This window comes from Physeter macrocephalus, chromosome 11, assembly GCF_002837175.3.
Source record: "Physeter macrocephalus isolate SW-GA chromosome 11, ASM283717v5, whole genome shotgun sequence".
Taxonomy (NCBI): Eukaryota; Metazoa; Chordata; class Mammalia; order Artiodactyla; family Physeteridae; genus Physeter; species Physeter macrocephalus.
Genome location: NC_041224.1, coordinates 70,761,501 through 70,774,981, shown reverse-complemented (window position 1 = coordinate 70,774,981; position 13,481 = coordinate 70,761,501).

Genomic DNA, 13,481 nt, shown 5'->3' with positions numbered 1-13,481 from the left:
GCACTGAGGTGTCCAAGTGGAACAAAGGGAAGTAGTGTTCCACCTGAGCAGGCCAGGCTGAGCACCTGGTCACCAGGGAACAGATGACAAGGGGGAGGTGGCAGACAGAGCTGAGACACTGTCCAGGCAGTGTAACAAAAGCCTGACAGGCAGGAGACTAGTTCTGAGGTGGACTATGGCCATGGGTGGAAAAGAACCGGAGACCCCCACAGTCTTTTATTCTAAACATCTCAGGCCTGCTGGGCCCAGCCCCACGTGGCTCATGTGTCCATATTTAAAGGATACACATTTGTCTCCAAGCAGTTTCCTCCAGCACACACACCTACTTCAGGTCTGACATTTAGGCATTACTGTGGGGTGTGTGGGGGAATTAAAAGCAATTGTCTAGAATAAGGCATCAGGGGTTCAAATCCGGGATGCACTGCTCTCTGAGGAATTCATCTTGAGCAAATTAATCACTTTTTTATCTCATCTGGCAAACAACAAGAGCCACCACCAATAATAAGAGCGATCAGCTCACAGGTTTGTTGCAATAAATGAAATAATTATCATAAAATTATTGGAACAGTGCCTGTTACAAGGACAATCTTTGAGATAAAATTCTTTTGTATTTTAGAATCACTGTGACTAGAGTGACCGTGTCAGTCTCCATTTTCTGCTGTCTGGATACAGCAGTAATATGTCTATAGGATCCCTGCAAGTTCCTGGCACATAAGAGGTAGGGAATAAGTACTTATTTTCTTATACTGATGGACAAACTGATTTTTATTTTGAAATTTACAGAGGCAGTTTTCTCCAACTCCAGTTCAGAAGTCCAAACTCACCAAATTCCATACATTAATTATGTGCAGTTTTTTGTATATCAATTATACTTCAAGAAAGCTGTAAACAACAAGTTGGGCTTTAAAACCAGGCACAATTAAATATATTATCACAAAGGTAAGTTCAGTTTTAGGTACCTTTGTGCAGCACTTTTTGTTCCCACATCACCTGTAATCGCATGGGTGTCTGCATGGGACAGGAGTCCCTTAGGCTCATCCTAGGAGAGGATAGGCTGTTTTGAAGAATCTAGTCACCATGAGTGAACAACTTGATAAAAAGAAAGTTACTCAAAGATGTCTTTCTAATTCCATAATTTAATATGGATATTAAAAGGTATAAATTATCTTAAAGCCATTCAAATATAGTATCACAAAAACTTCTCTGATTATGAAAATTACACTGAGCTATCTATATTGTAATCAAACACAGAAAATTTCAAGAAATATTCTGAAAGTTTTTCTGTAAGTGCCAAGAATTCAGCTATGTGTATACTGTAGTGTGGTTAACAGAATTTATTCATATTCATTTATTTTACAGACCTAAAACATACTTAAATTTTAATTTCTAGCCATAACCCAGATTAAATAGTTTTTATAAGGCTGATAGCTCCATGCAGAACCATGATAGAAACTGGATAAATATGAAAAGTAAATGCTTGAAAGACTTAGAAAATAGCTAATATGGTGAGAGTTCAAGGGGCATTAAATAACCTAAATCACCTATGAGTTATAGAAGAAATCACAAAGAAAGTGAAAAATATTTCAACTGACAACGAAAATATGACTTATGAAAACACTTAGGATGCACCTACAGCCATGCATAGAGGCACAATGTATAGCCTTAAATATATTCATAAGGAAGGAAGAAACTTTGCTTCCAGGTAGCAGGAAAAGAAAGATGAACAGAGATGGGAGGAGAATGTCACGTGATGACGTTGGAGTCCTACTGCCTCTTCCCCTTTAGAAGAGGACATAGATTCTATGCCAGGTGTACACTCAGAACTGAATGCTGTGGCCACAGGGAAAAAAGGACAGAATTAATCTGAATCTTCGTTCCTTGAAGAAGGAGTGATTTTTATATTTTAAGACATAAAAAGACTCATATAGCTTTCCATGTTCTTTTTGCCCTGTTTCTTTCCTCCTCCAAAACGTTTAGGCAATTATTAAAGAGAATTGTGAGCAATCACGCCTGACTGACTGGACAAATGTTGGTTTCCCACAAGGAAAGTTATAAGGTGCATTAATATTTCTGGTCGCTAGAGGGCGTGGATGTAATTGATTGAATAAGCAAAGGGGGAAAAAAACCCAGCAAGGTGATAGATTGTGATACGCTATTAATACTCCTGATCTAATTGATGTGTATAAAAACACTACATTCACCAAATCTATTCCGTGAAAATTTCACACCAGACACTTATTACAATGTACATATTGGGCCTAAAAGATGTCTAATAATTTCAAAGGATTGAAATAATTCAGAGTATATTCTCCGACCACAGACTGAAATTCAGCCAGAAATCAATAAAAAAAAATTAGAAAAATAATTTATAGGTCGGGATATTAATAAGTATATTTCTAAATCACCCACAGGTCAACGAAAAAAATCACAAAAGCAATCAGAAAATATGATTTGATTAATAATGAGATTGCTTATATAAAATTTGTGTGCTGGGTGGAAAACAATGCTTGCAGAAAATGTTATAGCTTGAAATGAATATATTAGAAAGTGAGAAAGTCATATTTCTGATACAATCACTAAATTCGGGTAATTACAAATGTACATTACATTACAAAATCGACAACAAATTTAACCAAAAGAATATATGTGGAAGGAAATAACAAAAACAAGAACAGAAATTAATAAAAGAAAGCAAACATATAACAAGTAGAATAGCCAGAGGCTCGTTCTTTAATAGGATTAATAATTCAGATAAACCTCTAGTATGTTTCACTGAAAAAATAAAATGGAGATTTCTCAACTAACCAATATCAAGAATGAAAAACAGTGATATCCCCATTGTTCATATACATTTTAAGGATATCATAAGAATGTACCATGAACAGCATTAGGCCCTTCAATATAAAAATGTAGTTGAAATGTTTAACTTCCTAGAAAATACAAATTATCATAAATAAAATGGAAGTAAATGGGAAATATAAATAGCCTTCTAGCTTTTAAAAGAAATTAATTATAATTAAAAACCTTCTTAAAAAGAAAACTCCAGGCCCAGATAGATTCACAATAAATTCTATTAAGTATGTAAGAAGGATCGTTACAGACACATGGTGCTCATAAATGTTGATGCAAATTTCAGGAAAATTGAAAAATGAAGTCCAATGATCTATAAAAGGGTAATACATAACAAAACAAAAAAGGGTTAGTTCTCATGATGTAAGGTAATGTCAATATTTGAAAATCAATTGAAAAATAACAAACTTATGCATGTAGAAAACAGATTAGTGGTTGCCAGAGGCAGGGGTGGGGCTGGGTGAAATGGGTGAAAGTGGCCAAAAGGTACAAACTTCCAGTTCTAAAATAAATAAGTCCTGGGGATGTAATGTACAGCGTGGTGACTATAGCTAATAATACTGTATTGTGTATTGAAAGTCACTTAGAGAGATCTTAAAAGTTCTTATCACAAGAAAAAACATTGTAACTGTGTGGTGATGGATGTTGTAACTAGACTCATAGTGGTGATCATTTCACAACATATACAAATATCAAATCATTTGATTGTACACCTGTAACTAATATAATGGTTTAAGTCGTGCATATATCAATAAAAAATAAATAAAACGAAAGAGCTGATTTATACGCACACACACAACACACACACACACACGGGTGTTTCTCAGAAAACTAATTGCAAGCTGCATTTAAAAGTGTTTTCTGAGTGAAATAAATTTATACCCATTCTGTTAAGCATATAGAGAAGTTTTTTTGTTTTTTTTTTTTTTTTTTTTTTAATTTTTTTTTTTGGCGGTATGCGGGCCTCTCGCTGTTGTGGCCTCTCCGGTCGCGGAGCACAGGCTCTGGACGCGCAGGCTCAGCGGCCATGGCTCACGGGCCCAGCCGCTCCGCGGCATGTGGGATCTTCCCGGACCAGGGCACGAACCCGTATCCCCTGCATCGGCAGGCGGACTCTCAACCACTGCGCCACCAGGGAAGCCCTAGAGAAGTTTTTAAGAACACTTGTAATAAAGATGTTTCTAAGATGCTGCTTGCAAGCTGCATTGAGAACAGTGTTATATCAGTGAATGGAAGTTACAACCATTCTGAAATTCATTCAGAGAAGTGTTTGAGAATACTTGTAGTTAAGACATTTCTACGATGCCACTTGTGAGCTGCGTTGAGAACAGAGCCATACCAGTGAGTGGAAGTTATATCCATCTGTAATGCATGCAAAGAAGTGTTTAAGAGCACTTGAAATAAAGATGTTTCTAGGAATGATGAAAACAAAATCAATCAGTGTAAATAACAACATTAAAATATTAAAGGAGAAAAATAAAATAATAAACTCTCAAAAACCCAGATTTTTATGTTTAAACAATATGCATTTATGATAAAGCTCTTGGGACACTAGGAATAGGAAAGAATTTCCCTAACTGATTAAAGAGATCCTCTTTAAGAACTCTAGATAAAAGTCATATTGATTTATATAAATGTTGAAATGTACAAAGATTTCCCTCTGACACCAAGAATGAGGCCACAATGCCATCATCCAACATTTATATTTAAATTTTTACTTAAGGTCTTAGCTACTGTAATAAGGCAAGTAAAGAAATACAATGTATTATAATTGGAAATGAGTTATTAACAGGACAGTTGAAAATCCAGAAGACTCTACAATTGAACTATCTGAAGTAATTAATTTAGCAAAGCCATTGAGAAGAAATCAGTATATAAAAACCAATTGTCTATTTACATTTCTATAATGAACAGTTAGAAATGAAATTTAAGAACTCACAGAACTAAAGATGCATGGGGACATTTTTAATATTTTAGGAATAAATCTAAAGATATGTACATAGAAATCTATAAACTATCATTGAGAGAAATTTAGGAAGTCCTAAATAAATTGAGAATTATTCTGTGATAAAGGAGTAGAAGCTGTAGTATTTTAAGGAGGTTAATATATGGAAATTTGATCTATGGATTAATTAGAAGCTCAATCAAAATGAGTCTGTGTGTATAACTTGAAAGGGTCAGAGTAAATGCATATGCAAATGCTAATAACCAAATATAATTAGGCAACCTTGAAGGAGAAAAAAAAGAATTACTTTTACCAAACATCAAAATGCATTTCAAGGCTAACTGTAATTAAAACAGTGGATACTGGTACAATCATAGAGAGAAAACTGAATAAAACAGAGAGTTCAGAAATAGACCCCCACACAAGGACGTTTAATTCTTAACAAGTGTGGAATTTCAGGGTATTGAAGACAGTTTTTTCCATAAATGATATTGAGTCAATTGAATAAATAACTTTTAAAAAAAGAAACTTGATCCCTATCTCATAATATGCATACAACGTTATCTCAAGAGAAATATAGATATGAAACTGAAATATAAAACAATAAAGATTTTAGGAGAAAACTAACATTATCCCAAGAAATAACAACAAGAATCTTGATTTCTGGTTTTGAACATGAACATGAGATTCTCATATGCAGGGTTGAACTACTGTAGTATTATTAGTATATCCTCACATACTAGGTAGAGATGAGCTATGATTTTTCTACTGTATTATTCTGCTTGGGCTGCTGTAGTAAAATACTGCAGATTTTGCTTAAACAGCAGACATTGTCTCACAGTTCTGGAAGCTGGGAAGTCCAAGATCAAGATGCTGATTTCTTTGGTTTCTGGTGAAACCCTCATCCTGGCTTGCAGACAGCTGTTTTGGTGCTGTCTTCACATGGCAAAGAGAGAGACAGTGAGCTGTCTGGTGTCTTCTCTTAAAGGACATTAATCCTATTGGATCAGGACCCGCCCTATGACTTCATTAAACCTTAATTACCTCCTTACAGATCCTATCTTCAAATATAGTTACATTGCATCTATACTCATTAAAGATATTATCCTGTAATTTTCTTATTTTTGGTAGTATCTTTGTCTGGTTTTGTTATCAGGGTGATGGTGGCTTCATAGAGTGACTTTGGGAATACTCCCTTCTCTTCAGTATTTTGGAGTAGTTTGAGAAGGATAGATATAAGCTTTTTTTGTATGTTTTGTAGAAATCCCCAGTCAAGCCATAGGGTTCTGGACTTGTTCCCAGGGAGATTGTTGTTGTTTTTTCCTGCGGTGTTTGCATAAGCTGTTAGATACATTTATTTTCAATATGCATCTTTTGATATATGACTTTATAGTATTTCTTTAGACATGAGTAATGCATAACACTAAATAGATAATAAACTATAGTATTGTTGGTATCTGTGTTTCATTCCAGTTTACCTGGTGTAGTCTATACATAGAGTTCAATAAACATTTATTTTTAACATTGATGCAAGGACAGCATCAATCAACAGTCAATCAGAGGGCTTCCCTGGTGGCACAGTGGTTGGGAGTCCGCCTGCCGATGCAGGGGACACGGGTTCGTGCCCCGGTCCGGGAAGATCCCACATGCCGTGGAGCGGCTGGGCCCGTGAGCCATGGCCACGGAGCCTGTGTGTACGGAGCCTGTGCTCCGCAATGGGAGAGGCCACAGGAGTGAGAGGCCCGCGTACCAAAAAAGGAAACAAAAAGAAAAAAAAAGTCAATCAGAGAACAGAGAGACATGCTAAATCACCCTTTGTGAGAAGAATAACCACTGGGAATTGGAGTATCAGCTTTACATCTAAGCAGGTTTGGGCTGTAAAGAAGCACTTTCTTATATATGAGACACTCAAGGGTACTCTCATTGAGGGATTATGTGTGGGAAAATCTGCCTTCCTGCAAAGGTCTCAAATGAGGAAATCTGTTTCTTTACCTGCTCATTGAAAACAATGATAGAATCCTCTGAGAATTTATAATCATTGGACTGATTATTCTTGCTGATTTTGCTGGTTTATTTTCTTGGAAGAAAAAAATCCCAGCCCTCAAAATTACTGTGACTAAAGGTTGGTATTTTCCTTTGGTGCCTGGAAGATACAAATAAAAATTTGTTCCAGATTCATTGTCCTTTATCCATTTCCCTCAGAATTACCAAAGGTTTAATTTAGCATCAAATATGAGCCAGCACTCAGGTCATCAGAAACATAGAGATAAGGCAGATCTTCTGTAATGACTTTAATAAAGTTTTTTTAAATTTTTTATTGGGGTATAGTTGCTTTACAATGATGTGTTAGTTTCTACTGTACAGAGAAGTGGAGCTCCCTTTGCTACACAGCAGGATCTTATTAGTTATCCACTTTATACATATTAGTGTATATATGTCTATTCCAATCTCCCCATTCATCACACACACCCCCACCACTTTCCCCCCTTGGTGTCCATACGTTTGTTCTCTACATCTGTGTCTCTCTTTCTGCCTTGCAAACTGGTTCATCTGTACCATTTTTCTAGACTCCACATATATGCGTTAATATACGATATTTGTTTTTCTCTTTCTGACTTACTTCAATCTGTGTGACAGTCTCTAGGTCCATCCATGTCTCTACAAATGACCCAATTTCGTTCCTTTTTATGGCTGAGTAATATTCCATTGTATATATGTACCACATCTTCTTTATCCATTTGTCTGTCGATGGGCATTTAGGTTGCTTCCATGACCTGGCTATTGTAAATAGTGCTGCAAAGAACATTGGTGTGCATGTGTCTTTTTTTTTTCTAAAGAAAAAATTTATTCTTTCTTCCTCTCTGCATGTGTCTTTTTGAATTATGGTTTTCTCTGGGTATATGCCCAGTAGTGGGATTGCTGGGATATATGGTAGTTCTATTTTTAGTTTTTTCAGGACCCATACTGTTCTCCATAGTGGCTGTACAATTTACATTCCCACCAACAGTGCAAGCTGGTTCCCTTTTCTCCACACCCTCTCCAGAATTTATTGTTTGTAGATTTTCTGATGATGCCCATTCTAACTGGTGTGAGGTGATAAGTCATGGTAGTTTTGATTAGCATTTTGCTAATAATTAGTGATGTTGAGCATCTTTTCATCTGCCTCTTGGCCATCTGTATGACTTCTTTGGAGAAATGTCTAGTTAGGCTTTCCACCCATTTTTGGATTGGGCTGTTTTTGGTTTTGATATTGAGCTGTATGAACTGTTTATATAATTTGGAGATTAATCCTTTGTCAGTTACTTTGTTTCCAAATATTTTCTCCCATTCTGAGTGTTGTCTTTTCGTCTTGTTTATAGTTTCCTTCCTTTGCTGTGAGAAAGCTTTTAAGTTTCATTAAGTCCCATTTGTTTATTTTTGTTTTGATTTCCATGACTCTAGGAGGTGAGTCAAAAAGGATTTTGCTGTGATTTATGTCAAAGAGTGTTTTGCCTACGTTTTCTTCTAAGACTTTTATACTGTCCGGTCTTGCATTTAGGTCTTTAATCCATTTTGAGTCTATTTTTGTGTAGGGTGTTAGGGAGTGCTCTAATTTCATTCCTTTAAATGTAGCTGTCCAGTTTTACCAGCACCACTTATTGAAGAGGCTGTCTTTTCTCCATTGTATATCCTTGTCTCCTTTGTCATAGATTAGTTGAACATACGTATGTGGGTTTATCTCTGGGCTTTCTATCCTGTTCCACTGATCTATATTTCTGGGGTTTTTGCCAGTACCATATTGTCTTGATTACTGTAGCTTTGTAGTATAGTGTGAAGTCAGGTAGCCTGATTCCTCCAGCTCAATTTTTCTTTCTCAAGATTGCTTTGGGTATTCGGGGTATTTTCTATTTCCATACAAATTGTAAAAATTTTTTGTTCTAATTCTGTGAAAAATGCCATTGGTAATTTGATAGGGATTGCAATGAATCTGTAGATTGCTTTGGGTAGTATCATCATTTTCATAATATTGACTCTTCCAGTCCAAGAACAAGGTATATCTCTCCATCTGTTTGTGTCATCTTTGATTTCTTTCGTCAGTGTCTTATAATTTTCTATATACAGGTCTTTTGCCTCCTTAGGTAGGTTTATTCCTAGGTATTTTATTCTTTTTGTTGCAACAGTAAATCAGAGTGTTTCCTTAATTTTTCTTTCAGATTTTTTGTTGTTAGCGTATAGGAATGCAAGAGATTTCTGTGCATTTATTTTGTATCCTGCTACTTTACCAAATTCATTGATTAGCTCTAGTAGTTTTCTGGTGGCATCTTTAGGATTCTCTATGTGTAGTATCATGTCATCTGCAAACAGTGACAGTTTTACTTCTTCTTTTCTAATTTGTATTCCTTTTATTTGTTTCTCTTCTCTAACTGCCGTGGCTAGGACTTCCAAAACTATGTTGAAAAATAGTGGCAAGAAAAGACATCCTTGTCTTCTTCCTGATCTTAGTTAGAGGAACTGCTTTCAGTTCTGACCACTGAGAATGATGTTTGATGTGTGTTTGTCATACATGGCCTTTATTATGTTGGGGTAGGTTCCCTCAATGCCCACTATCTGGAGAGTTTATATCATAAATTGGTCTTGAATTTTGCCAAAAGCTTTTTCTGGATCTACTGAGAATATCATATGGTTTTTATTCTTCAATTTGTTAACATGGTGTATCACATTGATTGATTTGCATTTAATGAAGAAGCCTTGCATAGCTGGGATAAATCCCACTTGATGATGGTGTATGATCCTTTTAATGTACTGTTGAATTTTGTTTGCTAGTATATTGTTGAGGCTTTTTGCATCCATATTTATCAGTGATATTGGTCTGTAATTTCCTTTGTTTGTAGTATCTTTGTCTCGTTTTGGTATCAGGGTGATGGTGGCTTTGTAAAATGAGTTTGGGAGTGTTCCTTCCTCTGCATTTTTTTGGAAGAGTTTGAGAAGGATGGGTGTTAACTTGTTAGTGCTTCTCTAAATGTTTGATGGAATTCACCTGTGAAGCCATCTGGTCCTGGACTTTTGTTTGTTCGAAATTTTTAATCACAATTTCAATTTCAGTACTTGTGATTGGTCTGTTCATATTTTCTATTTCCTCCTGGTTCCATCTTGGAAGGTTATACCTTTCTAAGAATTTGTGCATTTCTTCCAGTTTGTTCATCTTATTAGCATATAGTGGCTGGTAGTAGTCTCTTATGATGCTTTGTATTTCTGTGGTATCCATTATAATTTCTCCTTTTTCACTTCTAATTTTATTGATTTGATTCCTCTCCCTCTTTTTCTGGATGAAGCTGGCTAAAGGTTTATCAATTTTGTTTATCTACTCAAAGAACTAGCTTTTACTTTTATTGATCTTTGCTATTGTTTTCTTAATATCTATTTTATTTCTGCTCTGATATTTATAATTTTTTTTCCTAACTTTGGGTTTTTGTTTTTGTTTTTTTGGTTCTTCTTTCTCTGGTTCCTTTTGGTGTAAGGTTAGATTGTTTATTTGAAATTTTTCTTGTTTCTTGAGGTAGGATTTTATTTCTGTAAACTTCCCTCTTAGAACTGCTTTTGCTGCATCCCATGGGTTTTGGATCGTTGTGCTTTCATAGTCATTTGTCTCTAGGTATTTTTTGATTTCCTCGTTGATTTCTTCACGGATCTATTGGTTATTTAGTAGCGTGTTATTTAGCCTCCATGTGTTTGATGTTTTCTTCCTGTAATTTATTTCCAATCTCATAGTGTTGTGGTCAGAAAAGATGCTTGATACAATTTCAGTTTCTTAAATTTACTGAGGCTTGATTTGTGACCCAGATGTGATCTATCCTGGAGAATGTTCCATGTGCACTTGAGAAGAAAGTGTAATCTGCTGTTTTTGGATGGAATGTTCTATAAATATCAATTAAATCTATCTGGTCTATTGTATCATTGAAAGCTTGTGTTTTCTTAATAATTTTCTGCCTGTATGATCTGTCCATTGGTGTCAGTGAGGTTTTAAAGTCCCCCATTATTGTTGTGTTACTGTCAATTTCCCCTTTTATAGCTGTTAGTATTTGCCTTATGTATTGAGATGCTCCTACATTGGATGCATATATATCTATAGTGGCTATATCTTCTTCTTGGACTGATCCCTTGATCATTATGTAGTGTCCTTCCTTGTCTCTTGTAACATTCTTTATTTTAAAGTCTATTTTACCTGATATGAGTATTGCTACTCCAGCTTTCTTTTGATTTCCATTTGCATGGAATATCTTTTTCCATCCCCTCACTTTCAGTCTGTATGTGTCTCTAGGTCTGAAGTGGGTCTCTTGTAGATAGCATATATACAGATCTTGTTTTTGTATCCATTCAGCCAGTCTGTGTCTTTTGGTTGGAGCATATAATCCATTGCCATTTAATGTAATTATCGATATGTATGTTACTATTACCATTTTCTTAACTGTTTTGGGTGTGATTTTGTAGGTCCTTTTCTTCTCTTATGTTTCACACTTAAAGAAGTTCCTTTAGCAATGGTTGTAGAGCTGGTTTGGTGGTGCTGAATTCTCTTAGCTTTTGCTTGTCTGTAAAACTTTCATCTTCTCTGTTGCATCTGAATGAGATCCTTGCTGGTAGAATATTCATGGTTGTAGATTCTTCCCTTTCACCACTTTAAATATATGGTACCACTCGCTTCTGTCTTGCAGATTTTCTGCTGAGAAATCAGCTGTTCATTTTATGGGAGTTCCCTTGTATGGTATTTCTCATTTTTCCCTTGTTGCTTTTAATAATTTTTCTTTGTCTTTAATTTTTTTCAATTTGGTTACTATGTATATTGGCATGTTCTTCCTTGGGTTTATCCTGCCTGGGACTCTCTGTGCTTCCTGGACGTGGATGGCTATTTCGTTTCCCATATTAGGAAAGTTTTCGACTATAATCTCTTCAAATATTTCCTCTGTCCCTTTCTCTCTCTCTCCTCCTTCTGGGACCCCTATAATGCGAGTGTTGGTGCATTTAATGTTGCACCAGAGGTCTCTTAGGCTGTCTTCATTTTTTTTTCATTTTTTTTCTTTACTCTGTTCTGTGGCAGTGATTTCCACCATTCTGTCTTCCTGGTCACTTATCCGTTCTTCTGCCTCAGTTATTCTGATATTGATTACTTCTAGTGTATTTTTCATTTCAGTTATTGTATTGTTCATCTCCGTTTGTTTCTTCTTTAATTCTTATACCTCTTTATTAAACATTTCTTACATCTTCTCGATCCTTGCCACCATTTTAAAAAAATATCTTTATTGGAGTATAATTGTTTTACAATGTTGTGTTAGTTTCTGCTGTATCACAAAGTCAATCAGCTATATGTATAAATATATCCCCAGATGCCCTCTCTCTTGTGCCTCCATTCCACACTTGCTATCCCACCCCTCTAGGTGCTCACAAAGCACTGAGCTGATCTACCTGTGCTGTGCAGCTGCTTCCCACTAGCTATCTATTTTACATTTGCTAGTGCATGTATGTCAATTACACTCTCTCACTTCATCCCAGCTTACCCTTCTCCCTCCCCGTGTCCTCAAGACCACTTCCTACATCTGCATGTTTATTACTGTCCTGCCCCTAGGTTCTTCAGAAACTTGTTTTTTCTAGAGTCCATATATATGTGCTAGCATATGGTATTTGTTTTTCTCTTTCTGACTTACTTCACTCTGTATGACAGACTCTAGGTCCATCCACCTCACTACAAATAACTCAATTTCGTTTCATTTTATGCCTCAGTAATATTCCATTGTATATGTGCCACATCTTCCTTATCCATTCATCTCAATGGAAACTTTGGTTGCTTCCATATCCTGGCTATTGTAAATAGTGCTGCAATGAACATTGGGGTACATGTGTCTTTTTGAATTATGGTTTTCACAGGGTATATGCTCAGTAGTGGGATTTCTGGGCTGTATGGTAGTTCTATTTTTACTTTTTTAAGGAACCATCATACTTTTCTCCATAGTGGCTGTATCAAGTTACATTCCCACCAACAGTGCAAGAGAGTTCCCTTTTCTCCACACCCTCTCCAGCATTTCTTGTTTGTAGATTTTTTCATGATGGCCATTCTGACTGGTGTGAGGTGATACCTCATTGTGGTTTTGATTTGCATTTATCTAATGATTAGTGATGTTAAACATCCTTTCATGTGTTTGTTGTCAGTCTGTATATCTTCTTTGGAGAAATGTCTATTTAGATTTTCCACCCAATTTTGGACTGGGTTGTTTGTTTTTTTTTGATATTGAGCTGCATGAGCTGCTTGTATATTTTGGATATTAATCCTTTGTCAGTTGCTTCAATTCCAAATATTTTATCTCATTCTGAGGGTTGTCTTTTCATCTTGTTTGTGGTTTCATTTGCTGTGCAAAAGGTTTTAAGTTTCATTAGGTCCCATTTGTTTATTTTTGTTTTTATTCCCATTTCTCTAAGAGGTGGGTCAAAAAGGATCTTGCTGTGATTTATGTCAGAGTGATTTTGCATATGTTTTCCTCTAAGAGTTTTATAGTGTCTGGCTTTACGTTTAGGTCTTTAATCCATTTTGAGTTTATTTTTGTTTATGGTGTTAACAAGTGTTCTAATTTCATTCTTTTACATGTATCTGTAGAGTCTTCCTAGCACCAGTTGTTGAAGAGGCTGTCTTTTCTCCATTGTATATTCTTGCCTCCTTTAT